Source organism: Schistocerca cancellata, chromosome 4, assembly GCF_023864275.1.
Source record: "Schistocerca cancellata isolate TAMUIC-IGC-003103 chromosome 4, iqSchCanc2.1, whole genome shotgun sequence".
Classification (NCBI taxonomy): Eukaryota; Metazoa; Arthropoda; class Insecta; order Orthoptera; family Acrididae; genus Schistocerca; species Schistocerca cancellata.
Window position 1 is genome coordinate 474,112,039 of NC_064629.1, and position 20,871 is coordinate 474,132,909.

The 20,871-nt window shown below is 39.8% G+C and overlaps 2 protein-coding genes across 18 annotated transcripts in view; one reads left to right on the top strand and one right to left on the bottom strand.

Annotated features, from left to right (window-relative positions):
- Positions 1–20,871, top strand: part of LOC126183424 (DNA fragmentation factor subunit beta) — a 437,040-nt gene that overhangs the window by 158,865 nt on the left and 257,304 nt on the right. The window lies entirely within an intron of this gene.
- LOC126183423 (uncharacterized) overlaps positions 1–20,871 on the bottom strand; it is a 281,164-nt gene that overhangs the window by 4,078 nt on the left and 256,215 nt on the right. The window lies entirely within an intron of this gene.

Below are 20,871 nucleotides of genomic sequence, written 5' to 3' on the forward strand. Positions count from 1 at the left end.
TCAGCAATGTTAAATACTGGTTGGTGTAATAAAAATAATAAATATGTATTATTTGGATTACAAGAATGTGCTAGAAAATGACTAATTGTCATGGATGATCCAAATTATGACCCTGGATGTTTTGAACAATTAAAAATAATATTTTCTGGTAATCCTACCAACATACCTATTAAGTTTGAAGGAGATTATACACTAGCTAAAACTCCAGTTATTGTATGTTCAAATTGTGATTATTTTAAAGGTGAGGTATGGGATGAAAGGATTGTATAATAATATTGGAAATCATGAAATACAAGAATTGTCAAAGAATTAAATCCTTATACATTGTATAATTTGTTTATTGAATATGAGTTGCAATGAAAATATACAATAAATGTATTTAATTACATCAATGATGAGTGTCTTTATTTAAATCTTCTATTTCTATACTTTCCACATCTCTATTTTCATGTACTTTGTGTCTTTTTCTGTGGTGCATCTAATACAATGTTGGCATTACCAGTGGTACCTGCAAGTTGCTACTCCTGTACCAGAATCAAATGCTATACCACTGTAAATTGAAGTTACAGTATCACTATCACCTTTCATATAAAGTTCTCCAGAGTGATCTAATGTTTCTACTAAAGTATTGTATGTTTCTGTAGAAAATCCTATTTCAATTGCTGTAGTCATTTTTACAATCACTTTACAATTGACATGACTATTTGAATCTCCTAGTGCATTATTGGGAACTGGATTAATAGCCAGTGTAAAACAAGGGATTAATTTAACACTTGTAGGTCTATTTAAGTGATAACAAGATGAGTTTTCTCAATACCTTGATCTTTATTAAAATAATTAAAATGAACAGACAAAGGCTTTACAGATTGTTGTGCAACTTTTTTCAAATACTCTACTATCAGTATTACAAAAACATCCTGGATAACCATGAGTTCCGAAATAGTATTGTGTTCCATTACCATCAAATCTGTAGGCATGTTTTCTACTCTTAATAATACCAATAGTTGGTTCATATTCATAATTAAATGATATATTTTGATCAACAGCTTTTGAAGCAATACCTACTTCATACAACTTATGTAAATGGTGAACTCCGAATACTTCATGAGTAGCAAATAAATTTCCATTATCATCAGATTTACCATGTGGCATTATAAAAGAATCATAGAAATGCCAATTACATAGAACAGTGAAACATGTAGGATAATCATTCATTGAACTTGAACCCATAAGATATTTTGTATATGACCTTTTGCTGCAATACTATTAATACACATTGGTCTTGTTTGATCAGTGGAAACTTTAACTGATTCATGAGCAATTGCAAGATTTGCACCTTTATTACAAATTAACACTGTAACATGGGTAATACTTCCATTTGCACTTAATGTACTTCCAGTTTGAAAACTTGCTTCTAAACCAACAGGAGTTAAAGATATCCATAATTTCTTTACACATGAATTTTGTGGTGATGAATCAAATTGTGCTTTACTCATATATTGCCTTAATTCATTGGTCATAAACTGGGCTTTAGATGTAACTAGTATTTTAGATACAACTTTGTTATTATTATCACAAGCAACTACATCAAACCATTTATATGCATAACCCCACACAAAAAATATGTGTGTATGTGCTGCAGATTCCTCGACTTGCGCCATAGGGTGGTGGGGTTTCGGGTTCCGCTGGATAGGTCAGGAGTCCACTACACGCAATAAGCAGCTACACGGGTAGCAGGGGTTGTGTGGCGTGGGCTGGGCAGTTTTTTAGGTTAGATGGCCTCGGGCAAGTGCAGAAAGGGCAACAGCCTCAACGGGTGCGGGGCAAAGTCAGGACATGCTGGGACCAAGCAGCAATCGGTATTGTAATTGTAAACTGTCGAAGCTGCGTTGGTAAAGTACCGGAACTTCAAGCGCTGATAGAAAGCACCGAAGCTGAAATCGTTATAGGTACAGAAAGCTGGCTGAAGCCAGAGATAAATTCTGCCGAAATTTTTACAAAGGCACAGACGGTGTTTAGAAAGGATAGATTGCATGCAACCGGTGGTGGAGTGTTCGTCGCTGTTAGTAGTAGTTTATCCTGTAGTGAAGTAGAAGTGGATAGTTCCTGTGAATTATTATGGGTGGAGGTTACACTCAACAACCGAGCTAGGTTAATAATTGGCTCCTTTTACCGACCCCCCGACTCAGCAGCATTAGTGGCAGAACAACTGAGAGAAAATTTGGAATACATTTCACATAAATTTTCTCAGCATGTTATGGTCTTAGGTGGAGATTTCAATTTACCAGATATAGACTGGGACACTCAGATGTTTAGGACGGGTGGTAGGGACAGAGCATCGAGTGACATTATACTGAGTGCACTATCCGAAAATTACCTCGAGCAATTAAACAGAGAACCAACTCGTGGAGATAACATCTTGGACCTACTGATAACAAACAGACCCGAACTTTTCGACTCTGTAAGTGCAGAACAGGGAATCAGTGATCATAAGGCCGTTGCAGCATCCCTGAATATGGAAGTTAATAGGAATATAAAAAAAGGGAGGAAGTTTTATCTGTTTAGCAAGAGTAATAGAAGGCAGATTTCAGACTACCTAACAGATCAAAACAAAAATTTCTGTTCCGACACTGACAATGTTGAGTGTTTATGGAAAAAGTTCAAGGCAATCGTAAAATGCGTTTTAGACAGGTACGTGCCGAGTAAAACTGTGAGGGACGGGAAAAACCCACCGTGGTACAACAACAAAGTTAGGAAACTACTGCGAAAGCAAAGAGAGCTTTACTCCAAGTTTAAACGCAGCCAAAACCTCTCAGACAAACAGAAGCTAAACGATGTCAAAGTTAGCGTAAGGAGGGCTATGCGTGAAGTGTTCAGTGAATTCGAAAGTAAAATACTAGGTACCGACTTGACAGAAAATCCTAGGAACTTCTGGTATTACGTTAAATCAGTAAGTGGCTCGAAACATCATGTCCAGACACTCCGGGATGATGATGGCATTGAAACAGAGGATGACAAGCGTAAAGCTGAAATACTAAACACCTTTTTCCAAAGCTGTTTCACAGAGGAAGACCGCACTGCAGTTCCTTCTCTAAATCCTCGCACAAACGAAAAAATGGCTGACATCAAAATAAGTGTCCAAGGAATAGAAAAGGAACTGGAATCACTCAACAGAGGAAAGTCCACTGGACCTGACGGGATACCAATTCGATTCTACACAGAGTACGCGAAAGAACTTGCCCCCCTTCTAACAGCCATGTACCGCAAATCTCTAGAGGAACAGAAGGTTCCAAATGATTGGAAAAGAGCACAGGTAGCCCCAGTCTTCAAGAAGGGTCGTCGAGCAGATGCGCAAAACTATAGACCTATATCTCTGACGTCGATCTGTTTTAGAATTTTAGAACATGTGTTTTGCTCGAGTATCATGTCATTTTTGGAAACTCAGAATCTACTATGTAGGAATCAACATGGATTCCGGAAACAGCGATCGTGTGAAACCCAACTCGCTTAATTTGTTCAGAAAATATTAGATACAGGCTCCCAGGTAGATGCTATTTTTCTTGACTTCCGGAAGGCGTTCGATACAGTTCCGCACTGTCGCCTGATAAACAAAGTAAGAGCCTACGGAATATCAGACCAGCTGTGTGGCTGGATTGAAGAGTTTTTAGCAAACAGAACACAGCATGTTGTTATCAACGGAGAGACGTCTACAGACATTAAAGTAACCTCTGGCGTGCCACAGGGGAGTGTTATGGGACCATTGCTTTTCACAATATATATAAATGACCTAGTAGATAGTGTCAGAAGTTCCATGCGGCTTTTCGCGGATGATGCTGTAGTATACAGAGAAGTTGCAGCATTAGAAAATTGTAGCGAAATGCAGGAAGATCTGCAGCGGACAGGCACTTGGTGCAGGGAGTGGCAACTGACCCTTAACATAGACAAATGTAATGTATTGCGAATACATAGAAAGAAGGATCCTTTATTGTATGATTATATGATAGCGGAACAAACACTGGTAGCAGTTACTTCTGTAAAATATCTGGGAGTATGCGTGCGGAACGATTTGAAGTGGAATGATCATATAAAATTAATTGTTGGTAAGGCGGGTACCAGGTTGAGATTCATTGGGAGAGTCCTTAGAAAATGTAGTCCATCAACAAAGGAGGTGGCTTACAAAACACTCGTTCGACCTATACTTGAGTATTGCTCATCAGTGTGGGATCCGTACCAGATCGGGTTGACGGAGGAGATAGAGAAGATCCAAAGGAGAGCGGCGCGTTTCATCACAGGGTTATTTGGTAACCGTGATAGCGTTACGGAGATGTTTAACAAACTCAAGTGGCAGACTCTGCAAGAGAGGCGCTCTGCATCGCGGTGTAGCTTGCTCGCCAGGTTTTGAGAGGGTGCGTTTCTGGATGAGGTATCGAATATATTGCTTCCCCCTACTTATACCTCCCGAGGAGATCACGAATGTAAAATTAGAGAGATTAGAGCGCGCACAGAGGCTTTCAGACAGTCGTTCTTCCCGCGAACCATACGCGACTGGAACAGGAAAGGGAGATAATGACAGTGGCACGTAAAGTGCCCTCCGCCACACACCGTTGGGTGGCTTGCGGAGTATAAATGTAGATGTAGATGTAGAATTATAACACTGTTTTGTTTAATTTGTTCTACTGACTTCCATAACTGAAATGGAGTCGATTGTCCAGAACTTATACCATCAGCTGAAGAATCAGTATTACAAGTACCTTGATGTAATTGTTGAGCAGACTGTGGTTGTTATTCTATATCCATTTCCGTGGATGCAGAAGTACTCGGAATTTGTGATCCTTGATCTTGTAACTCGTTATTTATTAAATTAGGTTGATTATCAGATCTTGAAGAAGGTCCTGGTGTAGGCTGGTAGTCTTGTTTAGGATGTTTTGTTTCAGATGGAGTCACACCAAATAATTCAATTAAATGAGGATCTTCTAAAGCATCAAAAAAATCTCTATCTTCAGTAGTTAACTCTAAAGATTCATCTAAAATATCTCTCTTACGTTTTGCGGCATGTTTACAATTAATCTCTTGTATTGCTGACCAAGGTAATTGTTTTTGTTCACCATGAGCGGTATACTTTATAAACTTCCCACGGTTTGACTCCATAACCCATCGTTAACTAAGTAGAACTGACCAGAAGATCCAACAACTCCACTTATCACTTATATACGTGCTCGTGGCCTCACTTGCAATGCAAATTAAGAAATTTTCATAACTGATTACTTGCCAACAACCCCCTGCCACCCACCGACCCTCGGCCATAAAAAATTGTGCCCAATACATTATAGAGAACAGGTTTATACGCATATGGTTATAATGTTTAAGACAGTAATTGTGTGGTTGATTAAGTGATATTAATTTATAATTTACATTGACAATTTTAATTCTATATCGTAATTTACACATTGTATCAAATCGTGTCCACGTTATTAAATCTTTATGTTTTAAAGAACAAATTCGCATAAAATGATCAAATCTTATAAAAGGGATAGTACTCCAATTAAAAAGTCTTTCAAATTCTTCATTTCTAGAAAATAATTTATAAGTTGTATTTGGTGCAGCTTTCATTACTGCATTATCATATATAGTGCAAGTCTTTTGTAGATACACGTTCTTTTTCATCAATACATGCGGCCCAGTCTGCACGACGATGAGTAAACTGTTCATCAGATTCTCTACTGTGAATATGAGATAGTTCATCGTCACCATCACTGTCACTTTCAAAAATTAAGCGACGGAAAGCTTGGTTATTAATGTTCTGTCTCGGAGGAGACGACTCATTGCTCAATAATGAAACACTATTACTCTTCTCATTGGAATCGGACGAACTCATTGTATCGCTCCGAGATAATGTGCACTAATTAAAATACTAAATAATACCTGTCTCTTTTAGACACCCCTGTTTGCAAGTAAACATTTCACTACTCAGCCCAATGACTAAAGCACTTGTTCATCAGGTACTGACGGAAATCGTTATACACTTCCAGTGACTCCGCTTATATACCTGCTCGTGGCCTCACTTGCAATACAAATTAAGAAATTTCCATAACTGATTACTTGTCAACGACCCCCAGCCACTCACCGACCCTTGGCCATGACGTCATGGCCGCCACATAGTGCTACTTCGTGCCTTCGGCAGTGGCAGCTGTGACGTCACAGCCGAGGGTTGGTGGGTGGCTGGGGTCGTTGCCAAATGAGGTCAAATCTTGATACTGTGCCCACAGCAATCGTAACTGAGTATGTCATTGTGTGAACGTGGTACCATGTAGGGGTTGTCTGCTGTAAAGCCCCATATTCAATGATGTGTGCTGAATGGGATGCTCCAAACACTTGTGCATGCTCCAGCATTTACATTTATCTTATCTGCCACTGATCAGAGCCTAGCCTGCTTCATAGAGCAGCGAAGCGTGTGACCTCCACATTGGGTGATGGAATGTGGATGTCCATCACCTTACTATAGCCGTGCTTGTTCCTAGGTGCCAAGCCATATCAATCTGACCCTCATCAAAGTCACTTACATAAGTGGTTTTCCCCATTTCCAGCAATGTTATTGCTAGAATGATTCCTCTTCTCTGTTCCAGTTACATAAGTTCCTTATGACATCACACTGTAATTATCACTAGATGGCATTCAGTCTCGAGCTGGTCAGTGATGATAATGTTTCATAGCATTAGTGTATACACTGAGATATCATGAGATAGTGATATGCACATATACAGATGGTTGCAATATCGCATACGCAGGGTATAAAAGGGTGGTACATTGGTGTAATTGTCATTTGTACTCAGGTGATTCATGTGAAAATGTGATTATGGCCACACTACACAAACTATCAGACTGTGAATGCAGAATGGTTATTGGAGATAGGCACATGGGACATTCCATTTTTGCAGTTGTTGGGGAATTAAATATTCTGAGATCCACAGTGTCAGTAGTGTGCCAAAAATAATACTTTTCAGGTATTATCTCTCATTACGGACAATGCAGAGGCCAGCAGCTTTCACTAAATGACAGAGTAGTGGCATTTGTGTGGAGTTGTCTGTGCTAACAGACAAGCAGTAGTGTACAAAATAACTGCAGAAATCAATGTGGGATGTTAGGGCAGTGCAGCGAAATGTAGTGCTTGTGGGCTATGGCAGCAGACAACTGACGGGGGCGTCTTTGCTAGCAGCATGACACCAACCGCAGTGTCTCTCCTGGTCTCAAGACAATATCAGTTGGACCCTAGATGACAGGAAGAATGAATCCTAGTTTCAGTTGGAAAGAGCTGATAGTAGGCTTTGAGTGTGGCACAGACACCATGAAGTCATGGACCCATGTTGTCAAGAAGGCACTGGTGGTGGCTCCGTAATGGTGTGGGCACTGTTTACATGGAGTGGTCCAGTTCCTCTAGTCCAGCTGAACCAATGGAGACTATTTGCAGCCTTTCATGGACTTCATTTCCCCAAACAATGATGGATTTTTTATGGATGACATAGTGCAATGTCATCATGCCACAATTGTTCACAATTCATTTGAAGAACATTCTGGACAATTTGAGTGAATGATTTAGCCACCCAGATTTCCCAACATGAATCCAATTGAGTATTTACTGGACCCACTAGAGAGGTCAGCTCGTGCACAAAACCCTGCACCAGCAACACTTTCACAGTTTTGGATGGCTTTAAAGACAACATGGCTCAGTATTTCTGCAGGGGACTTCTAGTGACTTGTTGAGTCCATGCCACATTGAGTTGCTTCACTACACCATGCAAAAGGCTGTCTTACATGATATTAGGAGATATTCCATGACTTTTGTCACCTCAGTGGATTGTGAACTGAAGGAACATATCCGTTATGTTTATAGTGGAATCAAAAAACAAACACTGTTGTTTTTAATTTATTTCTGATTTTTATTCTTATTTCAATCTTTGCTCTTAAAGGCAAAATAAACATTGCAATTCATTGAAAAATATACACTTTAAGCTGATTAAAAAAGAAAGTTGTCACATAACTCTCAGTATTTTATCTATATTTGCTTGTCAATATGTGAAACTAGTTATACCAGCATATAATTTGTAACAATCAGTATCACCTTATCTCTGAAATTTTTGTATTTAATGTGACTGTGATTCAGATGACTATGCTTGCAATTTATTTGTCCATATTTCCTAGCATGTTCACAAAATTGAACAGAGAACATTACATATTGTACTTCTATTAAATTAACAGGAAAGACTCAGAATTTTTTACAAACCCAGAGGTGTATAATAAGTGTTTTAATATGTGAACATACTATTTTGGATATTGTAACTGCACACCTCTATCCACTGCACTATGCTAAACTGTGACTTGTGATAAGTGCCTTTTATCTAAGGATTTCCTAAAGGCCTTTGCCACTGATTTGTCAGTAGCAGACATTTAAATATAACAAATTGTTCAAAGTGATGTGTTTGTGATAAATCTTCAGTGTGCTGTTGCCTTGAAACAGCTTAGTGTCATAATACACAAATTATGAAATGAAAACCGTCAAATACATAGGTAAAAATGACGAAAGTTACTAGTTGAGATTCCATGCATTTAAGCATTGCCACTAAAAAGAAAAATGTAAACTTAATGTCAGGCAAAGTCTCTGTCTCTCACACATTTTTCTCATCCCAGAAAATTTAGGTAATTTCTACACACTGCTGATTTTGTTTTACAATTTTGCCCAGTCAGCAGTATACAGGCTCTCCCTTCTAAAGAATCATTAGTTGCGTTTTATCTGGTGTTTCAGCAGATATTTGCAGGTTAGTTTTTGCAGTGTGAAGCTAGAGTCACTCCAAACAAATTCTGCTCATCACATCTTTCATGTGACACCCATTTTCAATGGAAACCATTGGTACATTTCACATTACAATCAAAATAATTTTTAATGCAGACAGGAAGAATAATCAGCATTCCAGCAGTGACTGAGCTGTGCTGCTGCATGGCGGTAGCAGTCAACACAGGTCAGGGCAATACACTGAGTTATGATATCTGTAAAAATAATTAATGAATTTAAAAAACAAATGAGTTTTACACTTACATAATCATTTTATTTACAACTGGACAGTACGTCAATGCTCTGTGAAAGTAAATCTTTTTCACTTTTTCAGAAAAAACAGGCTTGAAAGTTATTAACCAGTGTATTTTATCACAAATCTAGTTACTTTTCCTTCAGAGATAATTGGTTTAGTATATTTGCATCTAGTTTTCTTTCTGTGGGCAAAGACATTCAGCATGCTCACTGCATAAGCCATACTAGTCTATAATAACTTTTGTCAGTAATAGCAAGTGTTTATCAAGTGACAGTTTGTCTCATGTGGGCACTCATGTCCAGAAATAGTTTATGTTTACATACATACTCTCAATTCACTAAGCATTAAATCAATGGAATTCTGTAGATGTACATATTGCTCCACTTGGAAAATCTAGAGCCCCATTTGGACATTGACGCCACTAATTGGCCTAGGATGTAGCATGCAAGTATCAGATATAGCCCTGACATAATCATATGGCATTGTAGAATAAAAGTTAGGTGGTGATGGAAAGAACCACACAGCTGAGACATATTTTACAGGAAAGACAGAAACCGACATGATGATTCTTCATTTATACCTGATACAAGGTCTACTGTTAAGCACTGAAATATGCTCTTCATCTGTGTCTGTGTAGTTCTTCTCCAAGGCCTTTATGACATAATTCATGCAACTACTTTACTGACTGTGCCAACAGTTTTCCTCCTGAAGCAACTTAATATTCTAGCTGCATTGCATGTTTAGTCCAGACAGAGTCTTTTAATTTTTCCATGATATGAACAACTGTGTCATGAAGTGGTACGTCTGGACTGAGGGAGAATATCTGTTGGCAACACTAGAAAAGAAACAGATGCTTAAATTAAGAAATTTAGAATAAAAATGCACCAAAAGTATTGCTACTTTCTGGAGTCTGGCAATGTAGAAAAACCTTACAACATAACTATTAGCACACAGCCCAACAATTGTATATGAACAAATGAATGATTTGTTGCGTAGTACAATATTCACTTGATAGTTTACCTCAAAGGTAAACACTGAATGTACAGTGCAATGACAGTTGCCATGACATCAGCTGCCAACAGCAAAGGAAAACCAATCTAACATAAAATTCTGTCAAATAAATAGATGTCATACAGTGAAAGATCACAATAATTTACTATCCAACTATGATACACTGAGGTAACAAGCCATGGGATACATCATAATATCGTATTGGACCTCCTTTTGCCCAGCGTGGTGCAGCAACTCGATGTGGCATGGACTCAACATGTCGTTGGAAGCCTTCTGCCAAAATATTGGGCTCCCCCCATTGGAGGTTTGAGTCCTCCCTCTGACATGGGTGTGTGTGTGTTGTCCTTAGAGTAAGTTAGTTTCAGTTTGATTAAGTAGTGCATAAACTTAGGGACCGATGACCTCAGCAGTTTAGTCCCATAAGACCTTAACCACAAATTTCCAATTTTTTCCAAAATATTGAGCCATTTTTCCTCTATAGCTGTCCATAATTGCAAAAGTGTTGCCAGTGCCAGGTTTTGTATGCGAACTGACCTATTGATTGTGTCCTATAGATGTTTGGTGGGATTCATTTCAGGTGGTCGGGGTGTCCAAATCATTGGCTCTAAATGTAGAGAATATTCCTCAAAACAATCTTGAACAACTGTGGCCCAGTGACATGGTACATTATTATTCATATAACATTCATCACTGTTTAGGAACATGACATCTGTGAATGGCTGAAAATGGTCTCCATTGGTTCAGCTGGACCAGAGGACCCAGTCCATTCCATGCAAACAAAGCCCACACCATTATGGAGCCACCACCTGCTGGCCCAGTGCCTTGTTCACAATGTGGGCGCATGACTTCATAGGGTCTGTGCCACACTCGACCCCTACCATCAGCTCTTACCAACTGAAATTGTGATTCATCTGACCAGGCCACAGTCTTCAAGTCATCTATGGACCAACCAATATGGTCATGAGCTCAGGAGAGGTGCTTCAGGCAATTTTGTGCTATTAACAAAGTCTGCTACCATATCCCATTAACGCCAATTTCACTGCGCTGTCCTAACTGATATGTTCATCGTGCATCCCACATTGCATTCTGCAGTTCTTTCACGCTCTGTTGCTTGTCTGTGAGGACTGTTAGCTGTACACAAATGCTGCTGCTCTTGGTCGTTAAGTGAAGGCCGTTGGCCACTTCATTGTGTATGGTGAGAGGTAATACCTGAAATTGGTATTCTTGGCACACTCTTGATGCTGTAGACCTCAGAATATTGAAGACCATAAAGATTTCTGAAATGGAATGTCCCATGTGTCTAGCTCCAACAAGCATTCTGCATTCAAAATCTGTTAATTCCCCAATGAAATGCCCTTTTATACTTAAGTGTACACAATACTTCTGCCATTTGTGTATGTGCTTTTCTGTATGCCATGAAATTTGTCACTTCAGTGTGTTATTGCACTTGGCCTCCCATGGCTATTATCGGAAACCTATGTTGGTGGTTGCAGTAAACAAGTACAGTGGTGACTAATGAAAACACATTGCACCATCAATGCTTTCAAGTCCGTTTGGTAGCACTGTGATCAGTGTGGCTGATTGTCAACCAAAGGGTCCCAGGTTCAATTTCCAGCCATGTCAGAGATTTTCTTTGCTTGGGGACAGTCTTGTGTTGTCCTTACATTTGTATCATCATAATTTACATTCAACTGATGGCACGGTTGTAAATGCAAGTCCCGAAATCCAATATCTTAAAGGTCAGTTTTGTATACACTACTAAGAGGTTCAGCATGTCCTCATGAAAATATCATTAGTAGTACAAAGCAGCATTATGCTTAGTCCTGAATATCCCCGACAATGGAAAACGGAGGAAGATGTCATGAAAATGGACACATCAAGGTGAAACAGAGAGCTTATATTCAATGTTGTACACCTAGGCAGAAAGCAGACCTTTACAAAAAGCAATCTTATGGGTGGCAAAAATAGTAGCGAAGTCAGAAAGGACAGTAAAGTACATATTTAAAGGCTATAGAAAGTGGAAGAAACTGGGGGAAGAAGTTAAAACTCTTAGAAAACAAAGGCATTATAAAAAATAGTTTGTCTATATGGCTAAAATGGTTCAAATGTCTCTGAGCACTATGGGACTTAACATCTATGGTCATCAGTCCCCTAGAACTTAGAACTACTTAAACCTAACTAACCTAAGGACAGCACACAACACCCAGCCATCACGAGGCAGAGAAAATCCCTGACCCCACCGGGAATCAAACCCGGGAACCCGGGCGTGGGAAGCGAGAATGCTACCGCACGACCACGAGATGCGGGCAGTTTGTCTATATGACTTTGATAAAGCACTTTCTTAAAGAAAATATTTGGAGTATGATGAGCGGAAAAAAATAACCCCCCATGTTGAGAAAACTGCTTACCATGATAAATATTCAGGGGAGGGGAGGGGAAGGGGATATATTTAGGAAAATTTGTAAGATGGAATTTCGTTTCAAAAAATGTAAAGACAAGAGAAACGACCAAATTGAACGTTCCAGCATCATTGCAAAGTATGCCAAATAGTTGAGATCAATTCAAAATAATGAAAAAGGGTCAAATAACACTGTGGTATTCATGGTGGAAACATGGATACATACACATTTCATAATGAAAAGTGCTTGCAGCAGGAACCAATTTTATGTGTAATTGCTAACAGCAGTGCAAGGCCAGACTATTACCATCCATGCATGCGATGGGTACAAATTAGCTGCACATGTAAGTAGAGATAATATGATGAGAGGAGGAGTTGGCATATATGTCAAAAGCTTCCACAGTGTAAAAAATTTAGAAACTAAAAAATTTTGTGTAGAGCAACAGATGGAAGCATGTGCCACTGAACTTAAACTAAATGATGGCACTTTAATAATTGTAACAGTGTATAGGTCCCCCTCAGGGATTTTCCAGCTATTTCTAGAAAACTTGGATGCTTTGTTGTGCTATCTGTCAGACAGGGGGAAGCAAATTATCATTTGTGGGGATTTCAATGTTGATTCCCTGAAAGAGTGTAATAGGAAGAATGACCTTGTAGTATTACTCACTTCTTTCAATTGAAGCTCCATCATTGATTTTCCTACTCAGATAATAAAGAACAGCAGTACATTGATAGATAACTTTTTTATAGACCAAGATAAGTTTAAGGACATAAATGCTTATCCTGTTGAGATCATGGCGCACAGCTAGTTACAGTACATGACATAGCTCCATGCAGTATATCAAATCAGACTTTCAAAGCAGTGCATTCAATTAACAATATAAATATTGCAAACTTTAGGGAAAGCCTACAGCAGCTAGACTGGGATGAACTGTATAAGGAACCCGATGCAAACTTGAAATATAACTTATTTCACAATACATTTTTAAGGGTATTTCAAAATTGTTTTCCCAAGAAAATAGTTAAACATAATTCCAAGAAAACATATAAAAAACCTTGGCTAACTAAAGGAATAAGAATATCTTGCAACTGTAAAAGAGAACTGTATCTAACAGCAAGAGGGAGTACTGACCCCGAAATTGTTCAATATTATAGAAACTATTGTGCGGTACTAAGAAAAGTTATTAAAAAATCCAGAAGCATGTGTATCATGTCTGAGATCAGTAACTCTGATAATAAAATTAAAGCAATTTGGAATGTTATTGAAAGGGAAACAGGGCAACCAAGAGCACAGGAAGACTTTAGTGCCATAAAACTGAATGACAAGTGCACTAACAAACAATCAGAAATTGAAAATATTTTCAATAATCATTTTTTAAATGTTGCGGAGAAAATAGGATCTAGATCTTTACTAGAAGAGTCAAGCCTACTAATAGAAGAGGCCATACCTGTGCAGTTTGAAACAACTGTAGTTCCACCAACCTCTCCCTCTGAAATCAGTAAAATAATAAACTCACTGAAAAGTAAAAGCTCTTACGGAATTGATGGCATTTCCAGCAAGGTACTTAAAGCTTTTTCCCCACAGATAAGTAGGATTCTCGGCCACGTATGTAATAGCTCTTTGGAGCAGGGTGTTTTCCCCGATAGACTGAAATATGCCATTGTAAAATCATTGCATAAAAAGGGGGATACGTCGGATGTCAACAACTACCGCCCAGTCTCTCTTCTGACAGCTCTATCAAAATTTTTTGAGAAAGTAATGTATTCAAGAGTAGCCTCTCATATTTGTAAAAATGAAGTACTAACAAAATGTCAGTTTGGTTTTCAGAAAGGCTTTTCAACAGAAAATGGTATATACGCTTTCACTGATCAAATATTAAATGCTCTGAATAACCAGACATCACCCATTGGTATTTTTTGTGATCTCTCAAAGGCCTTTGATTGTGTAAATCATGGAATTCTTTTAGATAAGCTAAATCATTATGGTTTGAGTGGGGCAGTGCACAAATGATTTAATTCATACTTAACTGGAAGAATGCAGAAAGTTGAAATAAGTGGTTCATGTAATGTTAAAACAACAGCTGATTCCTCAAACTGGGGGACTATCAAGTACGGGGTCCCACAGGGTTTGGTCTTAGGTCCTGTACTGTTCTTGATATGCATTAATGACTTACCATTCCACATTGATGAAGATGCAAAGTTAGTTCTTTTTGCTGATGATACAAGTATAGTAATAACATCCAAAAACCAAGAACTAAGAGATGTAATTGTAAATGATGTTTATCACAAAATTATTAAGTGGTTCTCAGCAAATGGACTCTCTTTAAATTTTGATAAAACACAGTATATACAGTTCAGAACAGTAAATGGCACAACTCCAGTAATAAATATAGACTTTGAACAGAAGTCTGTAGCTAAGGTAGAATTTTCAAAAATTTTAGGTGTGTCCATTGATGAGAGGTTAAACTGGAAGCAACACATTGATGGTCTGCTGAAACGTCTGAGTTCAGCTACGTATGCTATTAGGGTTATTGCAAATTTTTGTGATAAGAATCTCAGTAAATTAGCTTACTATGCCTACTTTCATCCACTGCTTTCGTATGGCATCATATTCTGGGGTAATTCATCGTTGAGTAGAAAAGTATTCATTGCTCAAAAACGTGTAATCAGAATAATTGCTGGAGCCCACCCACGGTCATCCTGCAGACATCTATTTAAGGATCTAGGGATCCTCACAGTAACCTCATAGTATATATATTCACTTATGAAATTTGTTGTTAATAATCCAACCCAGTTCAAAAGTAATAGCAGTGTGCATAGCTATAACACCAGGAGAAAGGATGATCTTCACTATGCAGGGTTAAATCTGACTTTGGCACAGAAAGGGGTAAATTATGCTGCCACAAAAGTCTTTGGTCACCTACCAAACAGCATCAAAAGCCTGACAGATAGCCAACTAACATTTAAAAATAAATTAAAAGAATTTCTAGATGACAACTCCTTCTACTCATTGGCTGAATTTTTAGATATAAATTAAGGGGAAAAAAAACTTAAACATTAGTGTCATGCAATATTTTGTGTAATGTAATATCTTGTACAGACATCTTTTATTAACCTGACACGTTCCACATCAATACGAAGTGTCGTATTCATGATCTATGGAACAAGTATTAATCTAATCTGAGGAACAATGGGTTTCATAGAGGGAGCAGAGTTAATTTATGACTTGAAATCTAATGCCCAAGATTATCACCATGATATGAATTGGGAATAACTGTCACAAATGGTAACAAGAAATGAGCTTTCACAGATTGTGTATTATAATAAACTGAAGCCTATTTTTAGAGCAAACCAGTATGCAGTTTTAAAGTGTAAGGACTATACTAGGGCTCCCACCATACCACTGTAATTTGAACCATACATAGCTAATTTGGAATACAATGAAACAAAAACTTGCTGACAAAAAACATTTCTCCCAATAACTTAACTACCCTGTAACAAATAACCAAAGAACCTCTATCTAAGATTACCCAGAATGATTGTTTAAGAGCTTGCAAACATGTAAAAATAATTGAAAATGAATATTGGTGCAGAGATGGGTTAATGGAAGGATCAATAGAGAATATAATAATCAGTGTTGGTCTGGAGTGTGAAGTGAATATGAAGCATGGGATGATGACAGTGATATGGAGACTGACATGATGGATGAAATTGGGGTAGATTCCGCTGCAACAGATAGGCCTACAGCAATAAAGAACTTTGCGCCTACGTCTTGTTTGCCAGACCACCCACATCGTAACTCTAATCACCAAAGTTAGTACAGTTTTCTTTGTATAACTGCAGTTGTATGGCCTCCATTCCCTCTACAACCCTTATTATGTGCTGATGCACAATAAACTGACCAAAGGGCCCTCACTCCCAGGTGCAAGAATGTTGTAGTGTGCGCCCGCAGGGAGGAACCATTCGATATGGACAAGCTTTACAAGGATCACGTAAGGGCTCATGGGAGAACATACTTCGATTACAGTCAAACTGGCAGCAAGTGCTACGCCACAGTTAAACACCCAAACTGCTAATAGCACAGCTTAATGCTATGCGGAGTATACTTGTAAATTCGGAGCTCCCACGGGTCCTACGTGAACTAAAAAGTGACATTCTGTGCATACAGGAGCCCTACACTAGACAAGGGCATATCCCCAACTTTCCTCCAAGTGCGGTGACAGTTGCGGAGGGGACAGGCTGCATGGCATCTGTCATAATCCTAAACAAAGAAATACATCCAGTCAAAATTACAGAACTCTGTTCCGAGCACCTAGTTACAGTTGAAGTCACACACAAGGGGGATACTTGGATCATCGCGTCGCTTTACGCCCAATTCTGTCATTGCATCAAACCATACGCAGACCTCATCAGAGATGTTGCGCAATACGCTGGCAACAAAAAACTTCTCATCTGTGCAGACATAAATGCCAGATCAACCCTGTGGCATTCAGACAGAACTGACGACAGAGGTAGAATAATAAATGACATCATCCAAGAAAACAGACTACACGTACTCAACAAGCAAGGACATCACCCGACTCACATCGGACACAATGGTCATTCATCAAACATAGACATCACCCTCGTTAATAACGCCGCCATCAAATACGTACGAGACTGGACCGTACATGACCAGATCACTGCTAGTGACCACAGCATCATCACACTAACCTTAAGTGGCACACCAAACGCCAACACAGAAACACTACCAAAAAGACTATTATTTGACAAAACAGACTGGGACAGGGTCAGACAAAAAATACATGAGCACATACCGCAAGACATCACCGGCAGTGTTGATTACAGAGCACACATGCTGACAGATATCATCACACACACACAGAACACCTGCATACCCACACAAAGAATGACAAAACACCAAAATATTCCCTGGACTACACAATTAACACGACTCAAACAAGACTCAAAACGTAAACGTAAACTTTACCAACGAGCAATTTCAGATGGAGAAAGACAATTACGACTACACGACTACCAGCTTGCCAAGGATAAATATAAACTTGAGCTGAATAAGACCAGGAAAGACCATTGGAACAGCCATGTAGCAGCACAAACACAACTAAACATTTGGGGGGAACCATACAAAATCGTGACAGAGAAAATTAAGAGCCCACTGGTTCTGGGAACGCTGCGACAGGAGGATGGTGAGATGACTAAGGGCTGGAGACGCACAGCGGTGTTCCTGCTGAGCAAACTCCTGCCTGACGACATCGCAGACACAGACACACCACAACATGCAGCGGTGAGACGCGAAGTAGACACAGTATACACCACACCAACCGTCACCTGTCCATTTGCGCAGGAAGAAGTGGCGACAGCGATCTCAGAACTCAAAAACAAAAAGGCGCCTGGACCGGATGGTATCCACTTTGAGGTACTGAAACAAATTGCACCGCAGATCATCCCGTTTCTCACAACGTTGTTAAATGATGCATTAAGGCTGGGCCGTGTGCCTGCAGTGTGGAAGACCTCGAAGGCGGTTATCATCAAAAAGGCTCCAGACAAAGACACATCAGACCCCAAGTCATACAGACCAATTTGCCTTATCAATACACTTGGTAAAGTACAAGAAAAACTACTCTGCAAAAGACTACAAGCACACCGAACACTACGGGGACTGACACCACACCAATATGGCTTCAGGGAAGGGAAATCTATAGACGATGCAATTAACAGAGCACTCCAAATAGTACACGACACACCCTCCAAATACACACTTGCAATTATGATAGACATCTCAGGTGCCTTCGACAACCTCTGGTGGCCGGCCTTGTTCAAGAGGCTCAGACACCTGCAGGTACCGGAGTCTCTGTCTAATAGTTTCATGGACTACTGCAGAGACAGAACGGTCGTTTGGCAAATGGACAACCAGAAAGTGATTAAACAAATTACAAAAGGCTGTCCACAAGGGTCGATCTGCGGCCCCATCTTCTGGGACATAGTTATAGAACCGCTCCTACTGTTACTAGAGGAGCACATCTTGACAGATGGAGCTGTCGCTTATGCTGATGATCTACTCGTCGTAGTTTCAGCAAATAACCGTGCCCAGCTAGAAGAAAGAGCCAATGGAACACTTAGGACAATAACCCAATGGTGCACAGATAATAAATTAAAGATAGCAGGAAACAAAACAACTTATACATTGCTAAAGGGTATCCTGCGCAGGAACCCAATAGTCAAAATCGGGGACACAAACATAAAAAGACTAGCAGTCACACGCTATCTAGGAGTATACATTGATGAACGATTGAACTTCCACGAACACATGCGAATATGCACAAACAAAGCAGAAAAGATACTACACAAACTGGCTAGGCTAAATTCGGAACAATTCAGACTACCCCTGTTAGTGACACGAACATACCATTGCGCTCTCTTTGAGTCAGTACTATGCTTTGCTGCCAGTACGTGGGCCCACAGGTTAAATCTCTCAACCAACAGAACCATTGTACGTCGAGGCCAAAGAAGTGTTCTACTTCGACTAACAGGGGCATTTAACACAACATAAAATGACGCACTATGTGTCGTCATGGGAATTTTCCCCATAGATATCACCATCAGGTACCACGCAGCAATATACTGGCTTAGGATGGGGAGAATAGACCAGGTTCGGCAGATCACTGGTGTACCGATTGAGACAACACGCCAACTCAGAGCATGGCGAGTGGATACCTGGCAGAGCGAGTGGGCCAACAGCGATAAGGGCCGCCGTGTATACAACTTATTCCCTGACATCCGGGAAAGACTAAAACTAAAACATATTGATCCCAGCCACGGTATGGTACATTTCATCACAGGACATGGCCCTTATCCCATGCACCTGTACCGCGTGAGTCTGCAGCAGACTAATAGATGCACATGCGGGGAAGAAGGTTCCCCTGAACATACTGTCTTCTTCTGCGGACAACGCACGAACATAAGACACACAGTACACATAAATCGCCTGAACACACAGAACGAACTACATGCCATAATATGCGACCCGGAAAGGTGGACTGAACTCAACAAACTAACGGACGAAATCTCGAAGATCCAACAAATAGAATACTTGCGCAACAGACCCTACCGAAGGCAAGTCGGTCCAAACAGATGTCACGATGCCCAGGGGGACACAGATATGATTAGCACCACGAGTGATGAAGAAGAAACAGATACAGACCAGGACACCAACACAGATATTGAAGCGTCCAGCGCGGATGATCCATAGTGTCAACCGAGTTAAATTCAAAGAATAGAGTGGAACAACCGACAAGAGGTGCACAAGTCACACACAATCCTAAAAACAGATTGCACCTTATATACAAACAGTTAACAGCATCTCCATGTTCAATAAGAGCTTAAAGCTAGGTACCTCTTCAAGGGACCTACGCCTTCCGTTAAGAGGCAGCACACAGTCTGTGTGGAAGGATCTTAATTGTGGTCCCTCTCTTTTGAGCCCAACCCGACAGATACCTATGGTAGATCGGCGAAAACCACCGCTCAGGCTGTGTTGCTGGCGGGGCCGGAAGGTGCTAACTGCCACACCACGTATCATTGTAAGTCTCATTGGCTCAGTGTGAACTGTTTGTACAACTAACCTACACAGCCTATACCTCAACCTCCACTATACTAAGAACTTCTCATCTGAAGCTTAAAGTTGGGCGCCTCTTCAAGGGACCCACACCCCCTGGTAAGAGGCGGCGCACGTCCTGGATGGAAGGATCTTAATTGTGGTTCCTCTCTTTTGAGCCCAACCCGACGGTTACCTATGGTAGATCGGGGAAAACCACCATTCAGGTCGTGTTGTCGGCGGGGCCGGGAGGTGCTTGCGCCTGATGTACTCTACTAGGAGCCTTGTAGGCTCAACACAAACCGTTAGCATCATTACCTTACTACTTTTACTACGAGTACCCTTTCATTAGCAACTTTGAGCCAAGCACAAAATCAGTTACTCTTGTGGAGAGTCAAAGTAGTAAGTTTGTATGTTGTACGGAATAATGTTCTGGGATAAGTCATCTTTAAGGAGGGAAGTCTTCATATCTAAAAAGCAATAAGTGGTGCTTAATCATAACCATATTTTAGACATCTGTTTAAGGAGGAATTTTGACTATTGCTTCAAAGTATATGTATTCTCTCATGAATTTGTTGTAAATGAAGATGTAGGGCCTACATAATTACAATACCAGAAAAAAAAAATTGTTATGCCACATTAAGGTTGTCTTTAGCACAAAAAGGGATGCACAATGCTGAAACCAAAAGTTTTGGTCATTTAATCAGTTTGACAGACAGCAAAGAAAAATTTAAAATCAAGCTGAAAATGTTTCTCCTTGACAACTCTTT